General features: G+C 41.8%; 2 long non-coding RNA genes across 4 annotated transcripts in view; one reads left to right on the top strand and one right to left on the bottom strand.

The window, feature by feature from the left end:
* Positions 1-20,279, bottom strand: part of LOC147022114 (uncharacterized) — a 118,222-nt gene extending 97,943 nt beyond the window's left edge. For 2 of the 3 annotated variants that reach the window (XR_015061066.1, XR_015061065.1), the window contains exon 1: positions 19,901-20,270. This is a non-coding gene — a long non-coding RNA (uncharacterized LOC147022114). Of the gene's footprint in view, positions 1-19,900 lie in introns of all 3 variants that reach the window. The other variant, XR_015061067.1, reaches the window with a different exon arrangement.
* On the top strand, positions 260-7,865 carry LOC147022115 (uncharacterized). The gene is made up of 3 exons (XR_015061060.1): positions 260-417; positions 944-1,077; positions 7,692-7,865. It is a non-coding gene; the product is annotated as an uncharacterized LOC147022115 (long non-coding RNA).
* Positions 20,280-22,741: the final 2,462 nt, after the last annotated feature.

The raw sequence follows: 22,741 nt of genomic DNA, 5'->3' as shown, positions 1-22,741 counted from the left end.
GTTGCGGCCTGGGGCTCGGTGACATCACAGGGATTACTTCACCCATGATGCTACCATGAAAAGCATGGCAAACATAACAAAACAAACAAACAAAAAAACAATAAAATAATCAGAGAAATGACAGGCATGCCAAAGTGAAATTACAGAGGGATGTGAGGGATGACAAGGAAATGCTAAACAATCATTATCTGGCATTGCTAACTGGGAATGTCAGACAATAGCTAATCTGAACACATCATAATAAATAATTAACCACTCCATGTTAATTCAATCTCTTCCCTCAGGCGTTTTCTTTACAATATAGGCATTGATATTTTTTAGACAGAAGAGGACAGAAAGAATGTTGTGCGACTGCAAGACTTGGTAGACAAACTGCAACTCAAAGTGAAGTCCTACAAGAGGCAGACTGAGAAAACCGTAAGTACCTGATACCCAATATGTTACATCAGTTGTAAAAGTCGAGAAATTATGAAAAGGTCGTAAAATTTTCAATACAAAAAAAAAATGATTGCAAACCTTTTGCTGTGCACAAATTTGTATAAAATTAAGATTAAAACCAATACCCTTTGAAATCTTAATTATGTGATAATGTTTGATCATACGTTTGCAAAATATAGGTTCATGGAAGAGCGAGTTGATAGAGAGAAAATTAGCAATTTATTGGTTGTGAGAGCAATTGGACAAAAGCAGCAGGGGAATGAAAAAACAGTAAAAAGACGAAAGAGACAGGACACAAAGAACAGCAAGCGGAAAGTAAAAGGGTTGGGTTGGGTATAGTTAATGGGGTAGAAAAATAAAATTGCGAGTCGGGATGTGGTATGGCGTGAAATGATGGTGAGTAATTCAACACTTGCTTGAAAAATCGTTTTCATCCATGCTGTGAATCATCTCTGCTGTTGACACAACAATAACTATAACATGTATTTGGACGTCATTTTTGTAGGAAGAACAGACCGATTCCAATCTGGCCCGCTACTGCAGCATGAGCTGGAATAGTCTGAGGAGCGTGCGGACATCGCCGAGTCCCAGGTCAACAAGCTTCGTGTCCGCACACGAGACATTGTCAAAGTGCACACGGTAAGCAGCAAAAATATTTTGAAATGCTGTTATTTTTTGCGGAACAGCACAAAGGTGGTTGTCTATCATATGATGCACTCAAAATATCTGAAGTCTTGTGGTCCACAACCCCCTCCCCTTATACTCACTCATGGGTCCCTTATGATAAATATATATATTGAAAAAAATATATTGTTGAATGGAATTAAATTCCATCCAGCATGTGTCTAAAATAGGCAGGGTGGTTACTCCTGGCATGTGGGAGAATTCTGGTGAAGAAGGCTATTGTGATTAAAATGGCAGTTCGGTTATGGCGTGCAGATTCAAACGGGGTTTTGGTGCGCATATGCAAATTAGGCTGCGAGCAGCAAGTGCTCAATCCTGTGAGCACGTGTACAGAGAAGATAATGGGGAAGAATGGGGGGAAAAAAAACCTAACCAATCCCTCACAATGCATATTCCCTTTGTTACCCAATAGACACAAGGGGAGGACCATATCAGGAACATGTAAATACTAAATAACTGACTCGTGAACTAATGTATGTTGTGTGCCATTGCCTTGGGGTCTCGGTTCCCAGAATCGTTGCAATATCTAAAATATAAAAGTTAAATCTAACCACTGACTCACTGACTGGTATTAAAGATCAGAACCTTCTGGGTGATGTAGAAATCTGAAATTTTGCTTGCCAATGGACATCGGAGCCAATGTGATTCCTCACCATTGAGATATAGGGCTAAAAAGGATAAATAGCACGATATCTCAAAAAGTTGTGGACACACATTTCTCATGTGCGTACAATGTGTGAATGTCTTTATAATTGTTGAGGAACTCTGGGAAGGGTTCGAAACAGCATAGCGCTTACCCTGTGTATGTCTTCTTAGGTTGCTTTATGCAGCTTCTTCAGCTGGAGGGGTCAATTGTTTATATAATCCTAGCCACCTGGGTTTAGTTGATCAGGTGTGAGCTGATTGGCTATTCCCTCCATTCAGAGGTGGAAGATGTGAGTGGGTCTATATGTATATGTATATATATATATATATATATATATATATATATATATATATATATATATATATATATATATATATATATATATATATATATATATATATATATATATATACCCTCTAACTTTTATTTTTTTATATACCTTGTCGAGGCTAGTGTAAGAGCTAACACACAACGTACAGGAAGGGGGCATGAGACAAGATGGGCGGGAGTGGGAGGGACAAAACAGTGGGGAACAGAGACATTAGGAGATCTGAGGAAGGGAGAGGGATAGGACGGGGAACATGGGGAATAGAAGATGGACATTACAGGGACTTTCAGGAAGGAAAGCAGGGAATTGAAGGAGGTGGGCTTGGGTGGATTATCGGGGGTAGAAAAGATTGAGGATTTGGATGGGGGATGATAAGAGATGGTGGTGAACAGCTGTTTTGAAAGCCTGGAGGGAAGAATGGGAAAGAATAGAGTGAGGGAGTTTATTCCAAAGGCGGGAAAAAAAGAGGAATGAAAGAGTGAATGTGAGCAGTGATTCGTGATTTTGGTAGTTTTACCAGAAGGGGGTTGTTGGTGGACCTTGAGCGCCCTGTGGAAATGCGGTGGGGACAAATCGCAGAGAGAGACAGAGAGACAGAGAGACAGAGAGACAGAGAGACAGAGAGACAGAGAGACAGAGAGACAGAGAGACAGAGAGACAGAGAGACAGAGAGACAGAGAGAGAGAGAGACAGAGAGAGAGAGAGAGACAGAGAGAGAGAGAGAGAGAGAGACACAGAGAGAGACAGAGAGAGAGACAGAGAGAGAGAGAGACAGAGAGAGAGAGACAGAGAGAGAGAGAGACAGAGAGAGAGAGAGAGAGAGAGAGAGAGAGAGAGAGAGAGAGAGAGAGAGAGAGAGAGAGAGAGAGAGAGAGAGAGAGAGAGAGAGAGAGAGAGAGAGAGAGAGAGAGAGAGAGAGAGAGAGAGAGAGAGAGAGAGAGAGAGAGACACAGAGAGAGAGACACAGAGAGAGAGAGACAGAGAGAGAGAGACACAGAGAGAGAGAGACACAGAGAGAGAGAGACACAGACACAGACACAGACACAGACACAGAGAGAGAGAGAGAGAGAGAGAGAGAGAGAGAGAGAGAGAGAGAGAGAGAGAGAGAGAGAGAGAGACAGAGAGAGAGAGAGACAGAGAGAGAGAGAGAGAGAGAGAGAGAGAGAGAGAGACACAGAGAGACACAGAGAGACACAGAGAGACACAGAGAGACACAGAGAGACACAGAGAGACACAGAGAGACACAGAGAGACACAGAGAGACACAGAGAGACACAGAGAGAGAGAGAGAGAGAGAGAGAGAGAGAGAGAGAGAGAGAGAGAGAGAGAGAGAGAGAGAGAGAGAGAGAGAGAGAGAGAGAGCAGGGGGGCGAGGCTGGAGAGGACAAAAGCTTTGTAAGTGGTCAGGAGCTCAGGAGGGCCGAGGAAGGACTTTGCACGACGGAGGATTCCCAGTCAGCGACTGGCTTTGGAGGCGAGGTTTGAAATGTGGCTTTTCCAGGAAAGGTCATGGCAGATAGTGAGACCCAGAAGCTTGAAAGAAAGCACTTCTTCCAGAGGATTGTTGAGAAAGTGGATGGGGGGGGGGTTCTAAACGTTCCTTTTGAAGAGACATAGTGAGAGTGTGAGATTTTTCTGGATTGAAAGACATGTTCCACGTGTTGGACCAGTTTGTGATTTTATCCAGATCTGCAGTGAGCGAAGAAGCTGCTGCTTGCCGATCTGAGGGATGACCGATGGTACGGCAGAGGGTGGAGTCATCAGCAAAGAGATAAAGAGGATTTTCCAGAGAGTCGGAGAGATCATTGATGAAAACCACAAAAAGAACAGGGCCCAGAACGCTACCTGAGGAACTCCAGCCTGGACAGGAAGAGGGGACGGAAGACCTCCATTTAGGGCCACACATTGACTGCGACAGGAGAGGAAGTCTGCGAGCCATGAGTGGAGATGGCCTTGGATACCATAGGAAGAGAGTTTAGTGAGTAGGGCAGGGTGCCAGACTGTGTCAAAGCACGTGATATGTCCAGGGATATGGTTTGGATTTCCTGTCTGGCGTTGAGGACCTCCATCCATTGTTGGGAGAGCAGAAGCAGCATATCCAGGGTAGAGTGACCAGGTCTGAAACCAAATTGATGATCGGAAATCAAGCCATTGGAGAAGAGGAAGGATTTCATGTCTGAAGCGACGATGGATTCCATAACCTTGCTGATGATTGGGAGAAGGCTGATTGGTCTGTAGTTGCAGGGATCTGTTTTTGCACGTCTTTTATGCAGGGCAGTGATGTTTGCAGATTTCCAAGCAGATGGCAGATGACCTTGAGCAAATGAGAGGGTGAATAGAACAGAGAGAGGGTGAGCAACAGCAAAGAGCAGGCACTGAGGACACGTGGGCCGATGCAGAATCTGAGTCGAGGTTTGACAGCAAGCTCTCCACCTTGTCAGGAGAAAAGGACACAGAGTCCAGGGACAGTTGGGTGCGACTGGGTAAGGTGGGTAGAGAAAGTGATGGATTTTGGACACACAATTTAGCTGCAAACACCGAGTTTAGGCATTAAGCTTTTTCACGTGTGGCCATTTGAGGTAAGGGAGGGGATGGAGGAGGAACATACACCAGAGACAGATTTGATTAGACGCCACCAGGATTTTGAGGAGGGAGAGAGGTTTGAGAGTTCAGACTTGAGATTAGAAAGATGTTGTTTTCTGGCTCTCCTGAGGGTAGAAACACACTTGTTCCAAGCTTTATGGAAGGAACTGAGATTACCCTCAGTTGGGTTTGCTTTCCATGAGGCAAAGGCAAGTTGTTTCAGGACAACTGCCTCGCCACAAGCTTCAGTAAATCAAGGGCGGGAGGAAGGGTAGGACAACTGAAGAGGAGAGGGGATAAATCTGTGCATGAGGGAGAGCAAGTTTCTTTGAAAGAATTCCCAAGATGAGTTGATGTTGGAGAAAGTAGCGATAGGAGACCAGTCTATAAGTTTAATGGCTGCTTGGAGACCCTGCCAGTCGGCTTGAGTGAAATGCCAGACTCGACGGTGGTGAGGTGGTTCTCTGATAATAGCCAGAGAGATGTCCACTTTGACACGGACGTGGTCAGAAGAACCGAACTGAGCGGAGGAAGAGCAGATATTGTCAGGGAAATTTGAAAAAAATCAGATCCAGAAGAGATGGAGTACCATTGGTTGAGATCCAGGTAGGGAAGTTGACCGATTGAGTCAGTCCCAGCCACAGAAAGCTTTTGCTGAGGTGCCATTACAGGTGAGAGAGGTACCCACACCTAGCCAACTGGCATGATGACAATTGAAGTTGCCACATAAGAGGAAGAGAGAGTTTGAATGAGTAGATAGAAGATGGTCCATGTTTTCGGATAGTGAGGTGTAGATGGAGTCATCACTGTTAGGTGGACGGTGCAGTACACATATAAACATGAGGTGGGAGTGGAGGGGAAGCCGTAGCCAGAGGTATTCCTGGGGGTGTGGGGGAGTGAGAGCAGTGCATGGAGAGTGAGGAATAGAGTCTTTGATGAAGAGAGCAACTCCTCCTTCAGGACGATGCTCAGGTCTGTCATACTGGAGGAGAGAGTAACCAGGGAGAGATACTTGGGAGTCAGACATGTCTTGGGGGAGGAAAGTTTCTGTTAGGCAGATTATGTCTGGTTTGTCAGTGGCAACCTGTATGGAAAGATCCGAAAGGTTTGAGCGAAGGCCCTGCATATTTGAGGTTCACACTTTTAATGAAGAAGTAGGGGAGGAGGCTTTGGGTGCAGGGGGTGGGGGAGGGGGAGGGTAAGACAAGGGACGAGGGGGAGGTAAGGAGGGTTGTTGAAAGAGTGTGGGGGGATTGCAGAATAGCTAGGTGAGGGGGCCGAATGAGGAGGAGAAAAGGCTCTGTGGTGCTGGGGGAGAGGGGGGACAAGAGAGGGAGAAGAAGGCAGTTGAGGATTTGAGGAGGCGGAGTGAAAAGATGGAGGTGAGAGCGCAGTGGAAGGAGGCAGCTTTGTGGATGAGTGAGCGGGATGAAAGGTGGGACAAAGGTGAGGGGGGAATTTTTGAGAGGTGAGAGGGAGGCTTGGAGGGAGAAGAGTGGGATGGTTGCTTTGAGAGTGAGAGTGAGGGGTGAGAGGGGTGAGTTGGCACTGAAGTTGGAAAAAAAGAATGGTTGATGGAAAACGAACATTCATAGCAAACTGGGTTTTTTTTTTTAAGTTTTAGGTCAGAGATGCGATTTAACACAATTCTTGATGGATGCAATAAAGGCGAATTCAGAGAATGGAGAGAAGAAACGCTGTAACAGTTGGATTTTTTATGCAAGGAATGAAGGAGAGCAGTCTGTTAAAATAGCAGAAGAGTAGTGCATTATGAAACAGTAAAGAGTACCACATGTGTGAGAGAGGAAGATGAAGCATTATAAGATATCGTTTTTGTTATTATTAGTAATGTTTGAGAGAGTTTAACAGATTAGTTCATGGAAGTGTTGTAGAAAAAAAAAATCGAGGAAGAAGAGGAGGGGGAAGAATAAGAGGAAGAAGAAGAGGCGATAAAGAAGAAGAAGAAGAAGAAGAAGAAGAAGAAGAAGAAGAAGAAGAAGAAGAAGAAGAAGAAGAAGAAGAAGAAGCAGAATCAGGAGAAAGGTCGGGTTTTTTATTATTATTTAAGATAAGAAATCGAGAGATTCGTTGGGAGAAATGGGGGATGTTAGGAAAGTGGGGAAGATAGAAATTGAAGGTAATGGGGAGAAAAAACAAATAAAACGATCGTACACAGAGGGGAACCGGTTGGCCTCAAGCCTCAAGCCTTGGCCTCAAACACCCGGTAAGACAACGTCGAGAAAAACTCACAAAATAGCACGATTTTTGAAACAAAACCGAACTAGGAACACACAGAAACATGTCGGTGAGAAAAATAAACAGTTAAAACGGGACAAATAACGACCGGAAACTTAACTTTGAGATCGTCAGCAGCGAGCCCCTAAGGAGACCTCTCGACGCTCCAAGGAGACCTCTTTTCCTTTCACTTCTCACTACTCCTCCCAAATATTTATTCTCCTCCTCTTTGCTCCATATTTTTCTTTATCACCCACACTCATCAATTTGCTGATCATCCTCGACCACACAATCCCCACAAAACTATGTACTTCCTTCACTATGCTGCAAACAGCCATTGAACACATCTTTCCAGTTTTGATAATCTGATTTTCATAACCATGGTTATTATTCACAGACAGTAAATGATAATGATCGGCATTATAATTTCTTGGTTTCATAGCATTATGCGTCAGAGAGGAAGGCATGAAGGGAGATCAATACAATTTTTTTTTTAATGAACTAAACTATTTTTATATTTCTTTAAATATTAAATGAGCCTTTGAAGGGATTTTTTATATGATTTAAAGTTTTTACATTAAATTGCTATTAATATATTTTAGATCAAGACAGCTTCCTGTGTTACTTTATCACTATCAAATAAGTGTTACAATCTTACAATTGAAAAACATTTTGTTTAAAAAAATGTGAGCAATATGTTACGCTGAATGGTATGATGTTTACGTTGTAATATTATGCAGTCATAAAATGTAATACATTTTGCTCCACTGTCTTTCAGATTACAAAGTGAACTTGAGATGGAAACCATCAAAAGCCTTAATTCACTCGGCAATGAAAAATAAATAGTAACTGCAGTCATTTGCCATATAATATGGCAATGGTAAACTACTATGATTATCCTCATCAAATAAAGTCCAGTGAACATTGTGCAACAATAAAGATTGTGACTTAATATGTTGTGGTGTTTCATTTTGGGTGAGGTTCGGAATGGACACCCGTCCCGGCATATCTTGTCGGTGAACATAATTTTTAGTGGCCATTGGAATCACATATATAGTTTGTACAATTGTTTTGATCCATGCTGATGAATGGACAAATTTCACATCACTATGGAATGTCACCAAATTTTTTTTGGTGAATGGTCTATTTACTAACATCATGGCATCAGTGTTTATGAGCCCATCTGCCCATGTATAGGGAGACAGGGTTTTGCAAGTGTGTGTGTGTGTGTGTGTGTGTGTGTGTGTGTGTGTGTGTGTGTGTGTGTGTGTGTGTGTGTGTGTGTGTGTGTGTGTGTGTGTGTGTGTGTGTGTGTGACCATTTTTTTTTATCATTTGTGAGCTTTTGCCATCAAATTTTCAACAAACCCTTATAATGAAAATATGGAAAAGCATAATTAACTAGAGGGGGAGCATTCAGTAGAGTGCAAAACCTCCGCCACCAATACTGCTGGGTCACATAAGTGAACCTGATATCCTATTCATTGTAGGTCAAAACGGATTGGACTCTACTGAACCACGATTGAATAAACTAAACTAGATCGACGCGCATGTAGAAATGCCAAAAAAAAAAAAATTGAAATTTTTTTGAAAAAAAAAGTTGCAAAATTTGTTGTTTTTTTCTCTAACAATTTTTTTTTGGGGGGGGGGGGTTGGAAATCACTTAAAATATGTATAAATGCAAAAACAAAAATTCAAATTTTTTCAAATAAAATTGAAATTTTTTGGAAAAAAAGTTGCAAAAAAATTTTTTTTTTGGACCAAGTCCAAAATCTAATGGCATGATCCTTGGACCATACCTAATCCCCCCACCAAGTTTCGTCGAAATCCGTCCAGGAGTTTTTCTGTAATACTGTTCACAAACAAACAGACAGACAGGGGTGAAAACAGTAACCTCCATCCATCTTCGATGGCGGAGGTTAATTAGAGGGGGAGCACTCGGGAGTGTGCAAAACCTGCGCCGCCAATACTGCTGGGTCACTCAAGTGAACCTTGTATCTTATTCATTAAATATGACGTCAACAGTGCTGACAGAGTTATAGTTCTTTTCTCCAACATTTTTTTTTTGGGGGGGGGGGTTGGAAATCACTTAAAACATGTAGAAATGCAAAAAAAAAAAAATTCAAATCTTTTTTTCAAAATGGCCGCCATAGCGGCCATATTGGATTTTGGACCAAGTCAAAAATTTCATGGCATGATCCTTGGACCATACCTAACCCCCCTCACCAAGTTTCGTCGAAATCCGTTGAGGAGTTTTTCCGTAATACTGTTCACAAACAAACAAACAAACAAAAACAAAAAAAAAAAAAAAAAAAAAAAAAAAAAAAAACTTCGTTTTGGCAAGATAACAAACAAACAAACAAACAAACAAACAGAAAGGGGTGAAAACAGTAACCTCCATCCATCTTCGAAGATGGCGGAGGTTAATAATTGGGTCAAAATGTCAAAGGGAAATGTCACAGTAAATGCAGAAAGCCCAGTGTTGGCATAGTGGCGAGGGTGGCTGGCTTAGGACCTTAGGATTTTGAGTTTGAGCCCTGTTGGCTGCTGAATTAACAACAGATGTGGTTGACTCTGCCTGTCATCCTTCTGAGGTCAGCAAAATGAGTACCAGTGTATTGGTAGAGGGGCACAGCATCAGCAGCACAGATACACTTCCAAGTAATGATAGCTACCCAGCAACCAAGCTGCCATATGCAAGAGTAGAACAGAACAGTTAATACAAATAGGCCTTATCAACCTGTCTACTGCATATCCACATGAATTGGGCAGGTTTTGTGATCACTTCTGTGTTTCTTTATTTATTTACCATTGAGCTTCAGTGTGTCTATCCATGTCATAACCTTTGTCATCAAACTTTCAAGAAACCTTAGTTATGAGAACTAGCAAGTTGCCCATGCCTGCACAGGATTCTAGGTAGGGATGAAAGTGGCAAAAATGAAAACGGCATCTTCTGTCATCAAGTCGGCAAGCTGGGAGCAACAATTCGCATTTATTGCCACATCTGATACAATTTAAATACTCTAATGGCAGTGAGGTGCTCCATGTGAAACTGTTTGTTCGATATATTTATATAGCTTTTTGATGCCTAGGGTCCATAATAAAATTTTGTAGTGGTGTCAGTATAGCCAGTGACCAATTGCAAATTAATAGTAGGATATGGAGAACATTAATAAATAAATTTTACATTTTTTCTTTCGCTGTTCTTTTCATCAAGCTGAGTTTGAGTACAAAGCGAACACAGACAGCCTTTGCATTTTGAGATGCTTTGTAGTCAATATCTGAATCACATGTACAAATGGGTCGATCTATGGTTGACACCAACAATGCAGAAACTAAAACAGTATGATGTGATGCTGGGACATCAGATCAAACTGATAACATCTTCTAAGGACCATGTACTCCATCTTTATGCACTAGAGAGCAAGGCTTTTCAAATCGCTTGGGATACTTTACATTACTTATCTTTGAAAGTACCAGTAGAATCATGATGACAATAATTTCCCTCCATGGACCATTAGCATCAACCAAATTTTATTTCAAGCAGAATTGTGCAATATTATATCATTATAATAATATGACCATTATTTCATTTTAATATTATTGTTATATTTTCACAATTACCAAGGCTCATGAAAGAACTTGGAATGAACTACAAGGGCACGTCCACCAGACAACAAATTTGTTTACCTTTGTTCCGAACATGCGATAAAGTACTGTACACAATATTTTATGGGAATGGCACTCTTTGAGGAATTTTCTATTCTCGTTTCAAAAATGACTAAGAAAGACAACAAGTGAACCTTTAAATGTTTTGGTCGTTCAGGGTTCTGCTGAAACTTGTGCATAAATTGGTTCATCTTTTATGAATGGAACAGGCAGGGATCATCAGACAGGCAAAGTGTGGTCTTTCACAATGTGGCACCTTTGTTGGGGTTACATTTTTTTTTTTTTTTTTTTTTTTTTTTTTGTATACCTTGGTCGAGGCTCGTATGAGAGCTAACACACAACTCACAGCAAGGAGGCATGAGACAAGAGGGGTGGGAGTGGAAGGGACAAAACATTGGGGAACAGACACAGGTGAACTGTGGAAGGGAGAGGGATGGGGATGGGACGGGGAACATGGCGAGGAGAAGATGGACATTACAGGGACTTTCAGGAAGGAAAGCAGGAGAATTGAAGGAAGTGGGCATGGGTGGATTATCGGGGTAGAAAAGATCGAGGATTTGGATGGGGGAAGATAAGAGGTGGTGGTGAACAGCTGTTTTGAAAGCCTGGAGGGAAGAATGGGAAAGAATAGAGTGAGGAAGTTTATTCCAAAGGCGGGAAAAAAGAGGAATGAAAGAGTGAAGATGAGCAGTGATTCGTGATTTTGGTAGTTTTACCAGAAGGGGGTTGTTGGCGGACCTTGAGCGCCCTGTGGAAATGTGGTTGGGACAAATCGCAGAGAGAGCAGGGGGGCAAGGCTGGAGAGGAGTCGGTAGAAGACAGAAAGACCACCGACCAACCTGCGGTGATTGAGTGAGAGGCCCAAAGACTCAGCTTCATTGCGGGAGATGCCAATGATCTTAAAAGCCCTGGTTTCGACAGCGTGAAGTCGAGAAAGGTGGGAGGCAGGAGCACCAGCCCAGAGGGGAGAGCAGTACTCCATCAGGCTACGGACAAAAGCTTTGTAAGTAGTCAGGAGCTCAAGAGGGCCGAGGAAGGACTTTGCACGACGGAGGATTCCCAGTCGGCGACTGGCTTTTGAGGCAAGGTTGGAAATGTGACTTTCCCAGGAAAGGTCATGGCAGATAGTGAGACCCAGAAGCTTGAAAGAAAAGACTTCTTCCAGTGGATTGTTGAGAAAGTGGATGGGGGGGTTTTGTAAACGGTCCTTTCGAAGAGACATAGTGAGAGTGGGAGATTTGTGTGGATTGAAAGACATGTTCCACGTGTTGGACCAGTTTGTGATTTTATCCAGATCTGCAGTGAGCGAAGAAGCTGCTGCTTGCCGGTCTGAGGGATGACAGATGGTACGGCAGAGGGTGGAGTCATCGGCAAAGAGAAATAGAGGATTTTCCAGAGAGTCCGAGAGATCATTGATGAAAACCAGAAAAAGAACAGGGCCCAGAACGCTACCTTGAGGAACTCCAGCCTGCACAGGAAGAGGGGATGAAAGAACTCCATTTAGGGCCACACGTTGACTGCGACAGGAGAGGAAGTCTGCGAGCCATGAGTGGAGATGGCCTTGAATACCATGGGAAGAGAGTTTGGTGAGTAGGGCAGGGTGCCAGACTGTGTCAAAAGCACGTGATATGTCCAGGGATACGGCTCGGATTGCCTGTCTGGCATTGAGGACCTCCATCCATTGATGGGAGAGCAGTAGCAGCATATCCAGGGTAGAGTGACCTGGTCTGAAACCAAATTGATGATTGGAAATCAAGCCATTGGAGAAGAGGAAGGATTTCATGTCTGAAGCAATGATGGATTCCATAACCTTGCTGATGATTGGGAGAAGGCTGATTGGTCTGTAGTTACAGGGATCTGTTTTTGCACCTTTTTTATGCAGGGCAGTGATGTTAGCAGATTTCCAAGCAGATGGCAGATGACCTTGGGAAAATGAGAGGGTGAATAGAACAGAGAGAGGGTGAGCAAGAGCAGAAGAGCAGGCTTTGAGGACACGTGGGCTGATGCCGTCTGGACCGGTTGCAGAATCTGACTCGAGGTTTGAAAGCAAGCTCTCCACCTTGTCAGGAGAAAAGGATACAGAGTCCAGGGACAGTTGGGTGCGACTGGGTAAAGTGGGTAGAGATAGTGATGGGTTTGGGACACAAGATTTAGCTGCAAACACCGAGTTTAGACATTCAGCTTTATCACGTGTGGAATCAGCAGTGCGGCCATTTGAGGTAAGGGAGGGGATGGAGGGGGAACATACACCAGAAACAGATTTGATTAAACAAACATTTGATTTGTGAAGCTGGGTGTGCCGACTCAGGACAAGAAATATTAGAATGGCACTCTGTGGAATTCATACCTCTGTGAGGCTGAACAATTTATGTTTTGTATCCCACTGATAGGCTGGATCTGCATGCGGACCTTAACCAAAACCTAGCTGTTGTTGTTAGCTACCCAACTCATCTACCAAGTTTCGTCCTAATCCATGCATTACCTTTTGAGATATCATGTTATATATAGTTTTTGGCCCCATCTCTCAATGGTGAAGAATCACCATAAAAAGTTATATTGTCCTGATCCAGATCTTCACCAAAATGTAATCATTTCGTCCTGGTCACACACACAACTTGTCCACCAAGTTTTGTCTGAATTTGCCCATAACGTTTTGAGATATCCTGCTCACAGACAAACAGGGGTGAATACATAACCTCCGTCCACCTTAGGAGGAAATTAAAGGACATGTTATATGATCTGGTTGGGATGGTCTGTTACAGGCTGAGTGGGAAATGTTGCAATAAACAGCTTGAATTATTAAAGTCTCCATTCTCTCTAGCTATCTATCGATCGATCCTTTATATATTTGCCTTATGGTAAAGTGGCTTTTATATTGTCAAAATTCGTCTTCATATTCAATATTAAGGACCATGAAAGAGGGAGATGATAGAGGGTAAAAAGCAATGCACTTACATTGGGGGCAATGGGTCCACAATTGGATAATATAATGAAAATAGGAGATAGGGGAAGGGAGGAAAAAGTAAATTGCAAGTAAGAAGGTTGGGTAAGGTAGGGTGAATCGGTGAAGAAAAGATCCCAGGAGGGATTGCAGATGACATGGATGGTACCAGTAATGCAACACCTGCTTGAAGCCTGGAAGGGAAGTTTATGACTGAACAAACTTAGTGTAGCAGTTCCATAAATTGGAGAAAAGAGGAACAAAAAAGTGGAGATGGGGAGGAAGCCTGGATTTTGGGGTTTAACTAGTAGATTTTTGCTGAAAGAAGGCATGTGTCCTGGATGAGCTGATGGGCTGAGAGAGTAAAAAGAGGGAGCTCGATTGGAGGGAAGGTGGTTAAGAAAACACAGAGGCCACCGACTTGTCTGTGATGCAAGGACCTTATTATGGTGTTGTAGTTTGGCCTCATTATTGGAGTTCAAGAGACAGATGTGATGCTGGGACACCAAACTAGAGGAGAGAGAGAGAGCAGTACTCCTTTGAGTTACATACAAAGGTCTTGGAGGCTGTGAGTTTCTTTTTCTTTTTAATTTTGCAAGGGATGACTTGGAATGTTGGATGCCCAGTCTGTGACTGGCTTTGGAGACCTTCTTTGTGATATTATCTTGCCAAGAGAGGTTATGGCTGGTGTTGAAGCTTAAAAATTCAAGAGATGGAACATCTTCCAGTGGTTGACCATTGATGTAGATAAGTCATTTCATTTTATGATCCTGCAACAGATTGAAATTCTAAATTTGACCAAATTGAAAGAAATTACATGTCAGACAAGCATCTAATAAATTCAAGATCAGTAGAGAATGACACAGCTGTTGTCTGATTGTCAGCTCATGCGATGGAGGCCAGGTGTGAAGGCCTTGTAAGCAGCAGGTAGTGAGCTTGGAAACCAGCAAAGGATGCTAGACTGTGTGCAAGAGTGATGGGGAGTTCTACCACGTTGTTTCGCTATGGGTAGACATTAGCAAACGTTCCACTTACAGTATCGCTCGGCCATTTTTGATTGACAGCAGTGGAATGTTGGGAAGCACAGTCCTTATATGGAGTGATTAATTTGCCGAGAAGGTAAAACGGGATTTGGACACTAGACCCTACCTAAATTAAGCATCTCAGACAGTGTCTGTGGTTGCTTAGAAACCTGTCATGCAGCAGAGTTATCTGCGTCGCATTGGCTTAAGGGTCATTGGCCAGGAAGTGGGTCCAAAAAACTCCCCTTGCGCCCACCACCCGCTGAACCCGTAACAATGCATATATACATACATACATGTACTTGCTCCAATATGTAGAGATAGCATATATAACACATTAATAAATGTGTCGAAAAACTGTTTCAAAACTTAATTAGTTCCCCTATATTTTGTACACATGACTGAATAGGTTTCTCTTTATTTTATGTCCCTCTCCACGATCGTTTCACAGTTCAAATTAAATAAGCTTTATTAAATATCGGGAGCGTGGTCGATGCTCGTGTCTATGATCAGCATATACGTCAGAGGCAAAGCATCATAGTCCCAGGAATAGCAAATGCTTTTCAATGCAGAAAAATGTAAATGTATTCACATGGGTTTCAAGAATGAGAACTATGACTACTTCTTGGGTGAGGAGAAAATATAAGTTGTATCAGAAGAGAAGGACCTTGGAGTTACAATACCTCATTCACTCAGTTCCAGTGTCCATTGTGCATTGTGCTCATGCAGGCAGAAAGGCAAACCAAGCACTGGGATTAATACGCAAGGTCATTGTCAATTGAGATAAGTTCATCACAGTGAGACTTTACAAGGAACTAGTTCGACCACACTTGGACTACTGTTATCAAGCATGGAGTCTAATTACGAGATGTAGATATCTTGGAAGGTGTACAAAGGTGTGCGACTAAAATGGTGAAGAGCATGGAGAACAAAGACGATGAGTCAAACCACATTTGAATGCAGAAGGCTTAGAGGCGACCTGAAAGAATGGACGTGTGTCTGTCTGTCTTCAAACTACTCAAGGGTCATGAAGCAATTGAGGCAACCACATTCTTCCAAGACGCACAAACATCACAAGAGGCCATTTCTGTAAATTACTTAAACCCTAATGCCGATTGGACGTGAGTTCTTGAGTAATTAATCAATGAAATAATTTGCCAATTGAGGCTATGAACGCTAAGAGCATCAATGCTTTCAAAAACAAAGTAGACCAATATTTGAGATGAGTGGAGGGATGGGGGGGGGGTGCTGTACAAAAGCCTATCGAGACTTCCTACTCCAATAACATGAAAGACCCTCGGTATTTAGATCTTTACCGACAGCAGTGGTCATAAATCATCATAAATCAAATCAAACTAAGTGAACAGGCTGTATTTCCCATTCATTGAAACCTTCTAGCAGACCCCGGGAGCAAGTGAGATGGAACCCTAACAATACCATGGCAATTTCACATACCCAGCATGTACAGACAAGTAATGGTTTCAACTTGAAAACAAAAACTTTCACTTGGTCTGGGTTTGGAGAGTGTAACAATATCGTTGCTTCTTGCTTCCACTTGCAAACTCAGCTACTGTGGCCTGTAGAAGACAGTGAAGCCCAACTTTGGCAAATTATTGAGACGAACAATGCTGGGATGTCCTACAGCGAAACAGGACATAAATTTGGCTTCCATCGAACAATCAGTAGATTGACCGCAAACACCAACAAACCAATGATGTTAAAGACAGGCCTCAATCTGCATCACTCAGGGTGACCTCTAACAGAGAAAATGCAGCTCTGATCGGGCTTGCCAGACATATTCCTTTTGCCACAGGCATGGTGTTGTGACAAGAATGAAATCTCCCTTGGAGGTTATCCATGAGAACTGTCCAGAACTGGCTTTGTGCTGCAGGTTAAAAAGCCAGGAGACTGATAAGATTCCCTCTTCTCATTCCAGAACATAAAGCAGCTCACTTGGCATGGTGCCAAAAAATCAGCATCATGAAAAAAAAAACTCAATGACCAGACACCTGAGAGATAAACATAATACCAATTTTACTATCTTACTGTACCTCCTACATGGAGGTCTGCCATCCAACTATTATCCTGGTTTGACTTTTCCTTCTGCACTCTAAGAAGGAAATTGAGGCAAACTGTAAGTTTCAGTAAAATGTCACATATTTTTGTGCTCATGCCATCATATTTTCTTCTTCCTCCAACATTCATGAATGCTTCAAAGAGAGGGCCAGGCTAAATATCACTGGTACTTTATTAATATGAACATGTAACTTGCCCCACTTTTAAGGCTAAAAATAGGATCTGTAGCTTAACTGGGCCCTGTCCTAAAATTGAAACCCAAATATGGTGACATTCTGACTGGTGAATCTGATGAAGAAGATTTTTGAAGGAATTTATGCGACCACCATTTTGACACAATTCCGGTCAAGTAATCGGCATGACCTCCGCAATTCAACATGACGACCCTATCCTAATGTTGTAACCCAAATTTGGTTGCATTCTGACTCGGGGAGTCTGGAGAAGAAGATTTTTTTGAAGAAATTTATGTAATTTTCTCAAAAATTGACCAAGTCAGCCATTTTGACACACTTCCTGTCAGATAATCAGCATGGCCTCCATAATTTAACATCATGACCCTATCCTTTTGTTGGAACCCAAGGTTGGTAGCATTCTGATTGGTGGGTCTGGACAAGATTTTTGAAGGAATTTAATGTCGGCCATTTTGACCGAATTAAAATCAAGTGACCGGAACGAGCTTTGCAGTCCACGTTACCAGTGAGGAGCGAAACGTTGCTGCCAAATTTCAGCTGGATCGGCCCAGCGGTTTGGCTAGCTAAGTCGAAATAGGAGACGGACATACGGTGCACGATGACAATGCCTTCTCTGGAATTCCAATTCTAGAAAAGCTAAAAATGTGGGCCACATTCATTCTGATTGCATCCTGCATCATATTAAATGTTTCATCATATCTTTTTCATCATACCTGCTCATTCATAAACATCATATCTTTTTCAAAGGCTGGACAATTTTTTTCTTCTTCTCTATAGTACTCTTCAGAGACAGGTTAATTGCTGCCTAAGCGGCCCCACAGCAAGGATTACAATGGGTGGTTTGTCTTTGCCTTCCCAGTGGTACTCAGGCCAGGAACTTGGACCTCAGCTGGCGATAGCTCGGCTACTCTTCGGGAAGGACACCATAGGATCTTTACGGTCACCAAACAAATGCCGACAGCTGGGACGCCCAGTTTAACATCCATCCGAGGGACGGCACAAATATTGATAAATCGCTTTGCCTGTGAAACACCAAGACAACAGTTTATATGTGTCAAGTCAAACCTGCAGGCTATCCTGCCAGCCCCTTCTATTCTACAAAATGAATAACTTGGATGTTTTTCCTGTCATTATTTTGCACATTTATTCTCGACTGTGAAACTGCCATTATTATTGCTCCTCCAAGGGAGTTTATCATTTCTTTTCCTATGCTGTTATTGTAAATCATTTTTTTTTGAGCTCGATTTTTAGCATCAATTTTACAACTGTATTCTTATATGTTACATATAACATCCTGAGGTGCAACCAATAAAACAAGATTGACATTTTATTGTCTGATTAATGTATAAAAGAAAAAAAATCTTAAGTTTCCTCTGACACATTATTAAGATTATATGACTCGATATTCCACATAATCCAGTGTCCGCTCAATGTGTGGCCAAATAAGTAAATAATAAATAAATAAATAATGTTCACCATTGGCTCAGTAAAACGAGTTTGTTTCTCAGAATAGTTTTTTCGCCATTAATATAAATGGCTCAGGGAGGAGTTGCAAATAAATCATGTGCATGACAGTGACATTAGCAGATATCTATGTACTTTAGCATCATCATCATTTCGTCTGCAGCATGTGGCTGCTGGTTGCATCTTTGCTGGGAGCATGGCTGTGCTATTGATGCAGTGCCCCCCCCCCCCGTTTCCAGTACGCTGGTACTCGTTTTTCCAACCTCGAAAGGATGACAGGCGAAGTCAACCCACGTATTGTTACGTAACGCACGGCAGGGGCTTAAACTCCAACACCCTAAGACCATAAGCCCACCACCTTAACCATCAAGATAACACCTGGCTTCACTTTCCCATGAATTATAAAAACATTAGTAGACATCAGTGTACTTTCACATTAGTTCAAAGGACATTTCAGAGATATTTGTGAATAAGTACAAGAATGTCATTAGACATTAGAGTACTTCCTTTAACATGAATTGCAAGCGGCATTTGCAGAAAATGGACAAAGCCATATATGGTATATGGCTTTTGATCCTGGGTTCCCCATATCTTGAACCAGGGGTTCAAATGGGAACACAAAAGGCCAAATCTGTTCTGTTGCTTGAGAATGAATCCAACTGATGTAATCAGGCAACTTAACTGAATTATGGGGACAGACCAGACAAAAGTGCCATTTTATATCAATACCATTAATTTTATCATAGGTGCTACAAAATCTGTAATTGGCTTCTCTGATTAAAATGATAATTCATGCAAGTTGTATGTATTTCAAGCATATTCTCTGGTATATCAACAAAGTATGTTGGTCGGTAGCTTTTTTTTGGGTGTATATATGGGTTTGGCCCAAATAAATAGTATTGCAATGTTAACTGTTAATTTATGAATGTCTTCTAATGAGTTTTATACTAATTTGCACAAATATATGTACATTTCATTGCCGATTCAATGTAATTCTAATGATTTCATTGGCAGCTTTGATTTTGGGGACTGGATATCTTTGTTCTATTCCGAGCCTTAATCTTGCAAAGCTTTGCTTTTACATTAGTTAATTTCAAATATTATTTTTATGTAAATTTATGCAAATTTAATGTAAATGTATAGTATTTTGCTGATGTTTCAATATCAAGTGACTATATGATATATGCATTCCTGACAGATATATATATATATATACATATACACGCAGGATAATTTCACATATATTGATATGAGCTGCTATTTGATGTGTATAATTTGCAGATACATGATAACATTTGCAAATTAATTTACATCAACTTTTTAAATGGCACCCATCAAAAATCAAAGCTACTATACATCTGTCTACAAGAACCTGGAGAAAGTTTTGTTCGCCCTGTGCTCACAATTAGAAAATATGGGTCCTAAGCTGCCTGACTAATGTGCCTTTAATCATTGACTCAGCATTACTGCTGCATACTGTGTAATTCAGTGCATGCATCATGACGGAACATGATGTTAATTACAAGCAGATCATACAATCACAATTATTCTGACGTACAAGAAGATCATTGGAACTATTAGGACGTTGAAAATATTAACAATTCCATTTATTAACACTCACTTACCTATTTTAGCAGAGCAAAGTGACATGGAACCCACAGTAGTGATCATATATGACACTAAAAGACGAGTTTAATCATACAGGGATGGGTGTATGGGGTCCTGTTCAATTCCATGCTCCTTCGAAGTTGAACCAGCCAAGACCTGCTGCTTGAAGGCAAACATCACTTGTGAAAGCTGTAGCTTTTTGGCGGCATCTTAAGAATTTGCTTTTGACTCCTTGGACCACCAGGGGCAATAGCACACGGTCGGGGGGAGCGGGGTGGGATGAGGGAAGGTGGGAGTGGAGGGTGTAAGGTGACCAGCTCTGCAAACGATCTGAATTCACTGAATGCATGCATCCACTAACTCTTGTCACTGATACCCTGAGCAGTGCTCCTGAATTGGCTTGTCAGCTTTCTGTCCACATAAATCACATCTACTTCATCTCACAAACTTTGTCCGAACATTTTTTGCAAAAGTAATTAATTCCAACAATTTAAAGCTTAAAGGGTTAAGTTACTATCTCACACACACACACACACACACACACACACACACACACACACACACACACACACACACACACACACACACACACACACACACACACACACACACACACACACACACACACACACACACACACACCTGTTTTTGAAAATGCCAACCCATGAACCAATAAATTCCACATTCATGTGACACCTTCTGTCGAACGCCAGGAATGGACAGCCGGTTCATGAAGGACTTGGGAAAAAAAAACAACTTACTGCAGCTGAATACCGACCCCAGCAGAAGTCAGGTGAATACCGATGGCGAAACTGCGCATGGCGAATCCGCGAACGTAAACCCTCACACAATTTCCTGATTCTTCTTTAAACTCAATCTCTGTATTTTCATTCCAAACATCATCAGTGCAATCACAAATTAATACCACACCATTAATATTACAAAATATAAATTTACAAACACTCACCAGGTAAACGAATATAAACGCCGTTCTCAGGTGACACCCAATACAGACGAATCTGCCGACGATACAAAACACTTTGTTCGGATAGAAAATTAAAATTACTAGTGCGTGGCCGCACGTGCAAACAAACAAACAAAAAAACTTTCAAACCGCGTACCAGAAACAACAAACACACAGGCCGTTCCTTCGCTCTCGTAAACGACACACACACACACACACACACACACACACACACACACACACACACACACACACACACACACACACACACACACACACACACACACACACACACACACACACACACACACACACACACACACACACACTGCTGGAATTATAGATAGATGAAATGAGGTCAATGAGATGACAAAAGAAGGGGTTGAATGCAGACTGCAGAGCAATGAGTAAGGAAACCCGTCGTTGTGAATCGTTTTTACCACCAGATTGAGATGTATTTCGTTGGCAAGCATGTTGAGTAGAGCTGAATTCCTTAACACTTACAAACGCCACAGCGTTTAGACAATTGGAAACAAAAAAAAAAACGTTGTGCACTTTTTTTGATAAATTATTTTCGGAACAATTTTTCTTCAATAAATAAATAATAACAAAAATTGTCTCCATGTACATTGTACACACCATTATCTCGTTAGCACCTCTTCATAAACAACATCGCTGAGGAAACGGCGCTTCTTCTTTGTTTCCTCGTCCAGGGCAAGAATGTGGAGGCTGCTGGATCCGCCAACGTTTTGATAAATTATTACTTTTAATGGCCAATTATTCGATTAGCACCGACGTATTTTGCCTTTTCGCAATGTCGTCGCAAGGAAAAACGCAAAGAGAAGAGAGGAGAAAAAAAAAACGTTCGTGCAAAAAAAAAAAAAAAATACTTCCTCGTTCGGAGCATACCAACTCACTATGATGTTACCGAAATTTATGCACCGTCCAATATAAAAACTATCGTAACTTGGGGCATTGTGTTTATCTATAAATGCGCTTAAGAATTATTAGATTACACAAAGTCATCACTCTCCGGAAGTCCGTTGTAACCCGTAATGGGGAACGCGACTGAGGTTCCCTTCCTCATCGGCCACGCCTACGCAGCAGCGTGTCTTGTCATTGGTTGGTAAATAAATGGCCATAACTTGGGAAGCACTTGTCCGATTAATATCAAACCTTGAAAAGGCACATCCTCAGGTCCCCAGCAATATATCTGGCAAGTTTCAATTAGATCGAACCAGTGGTTGTCGAGAAACAGCGGTCACACACGCACACACATGCACGCACACATGCACGCACACACACGCGCACACACACACACACACACACACACACACACACACACACACACACACACACACACACACACACACACACACACACACTCATTGCTGGAATTATAGATAGATAACTGAATTGAGAAATTTATGAAACCTCCCACCCACCTTAGAGTGGATAAAAGCGGGGTCGTTCAGGTGGAAACCCCAAATCACAATTGTATTGAGATATTATCAAACCAGCAAATGTTTCTGCCGAACCTGTCATTGTGTTTACTTCCGGATTGGAAGCAGTTTCGTATGGACCGAAAGTCAAAATCATAATATTGTATTTAAGTATTTATTAAACCTCCCACCCCCCCCCCCCCATAGGACATCTGCTGTGACCCCAAAACATTCCACAGAAGGTTTGATGGAGCTCACCCGAAAACTGAGGGAGTAGTTTGGTTATATAGATGTTATTATAATAATATATTATATTATAGATGCATTATAATATAGATGTTATTGTTATTTCTTTTCATTTGCCCTTGTTGTACAGATTATGAAATTAAAATAAATCAAAAAATCGATTCCAAAACATTATGCAATATATTTGTCCTTGAGTGAAGGTCAGT

This window comes from Eptatretus burgeri, chromosome 8, assembly GCF_056783735.1.
Source record: "Eptatretus burgeri isolate ZD-2024b chromosome 8, Ebu_testis_v1, whole genome shotgun sequence".
NCBI classification, from domain to species: domain Eukaryota; kingdom Metazoa; phylum Chordata; class Myxini; order Myxiniformes; family Myxinidae; genus Eptatretus; species Eptatretus burgeri.
This window is presented reverse-complemented; position numbering and strand designations above follow the sequence as displayed.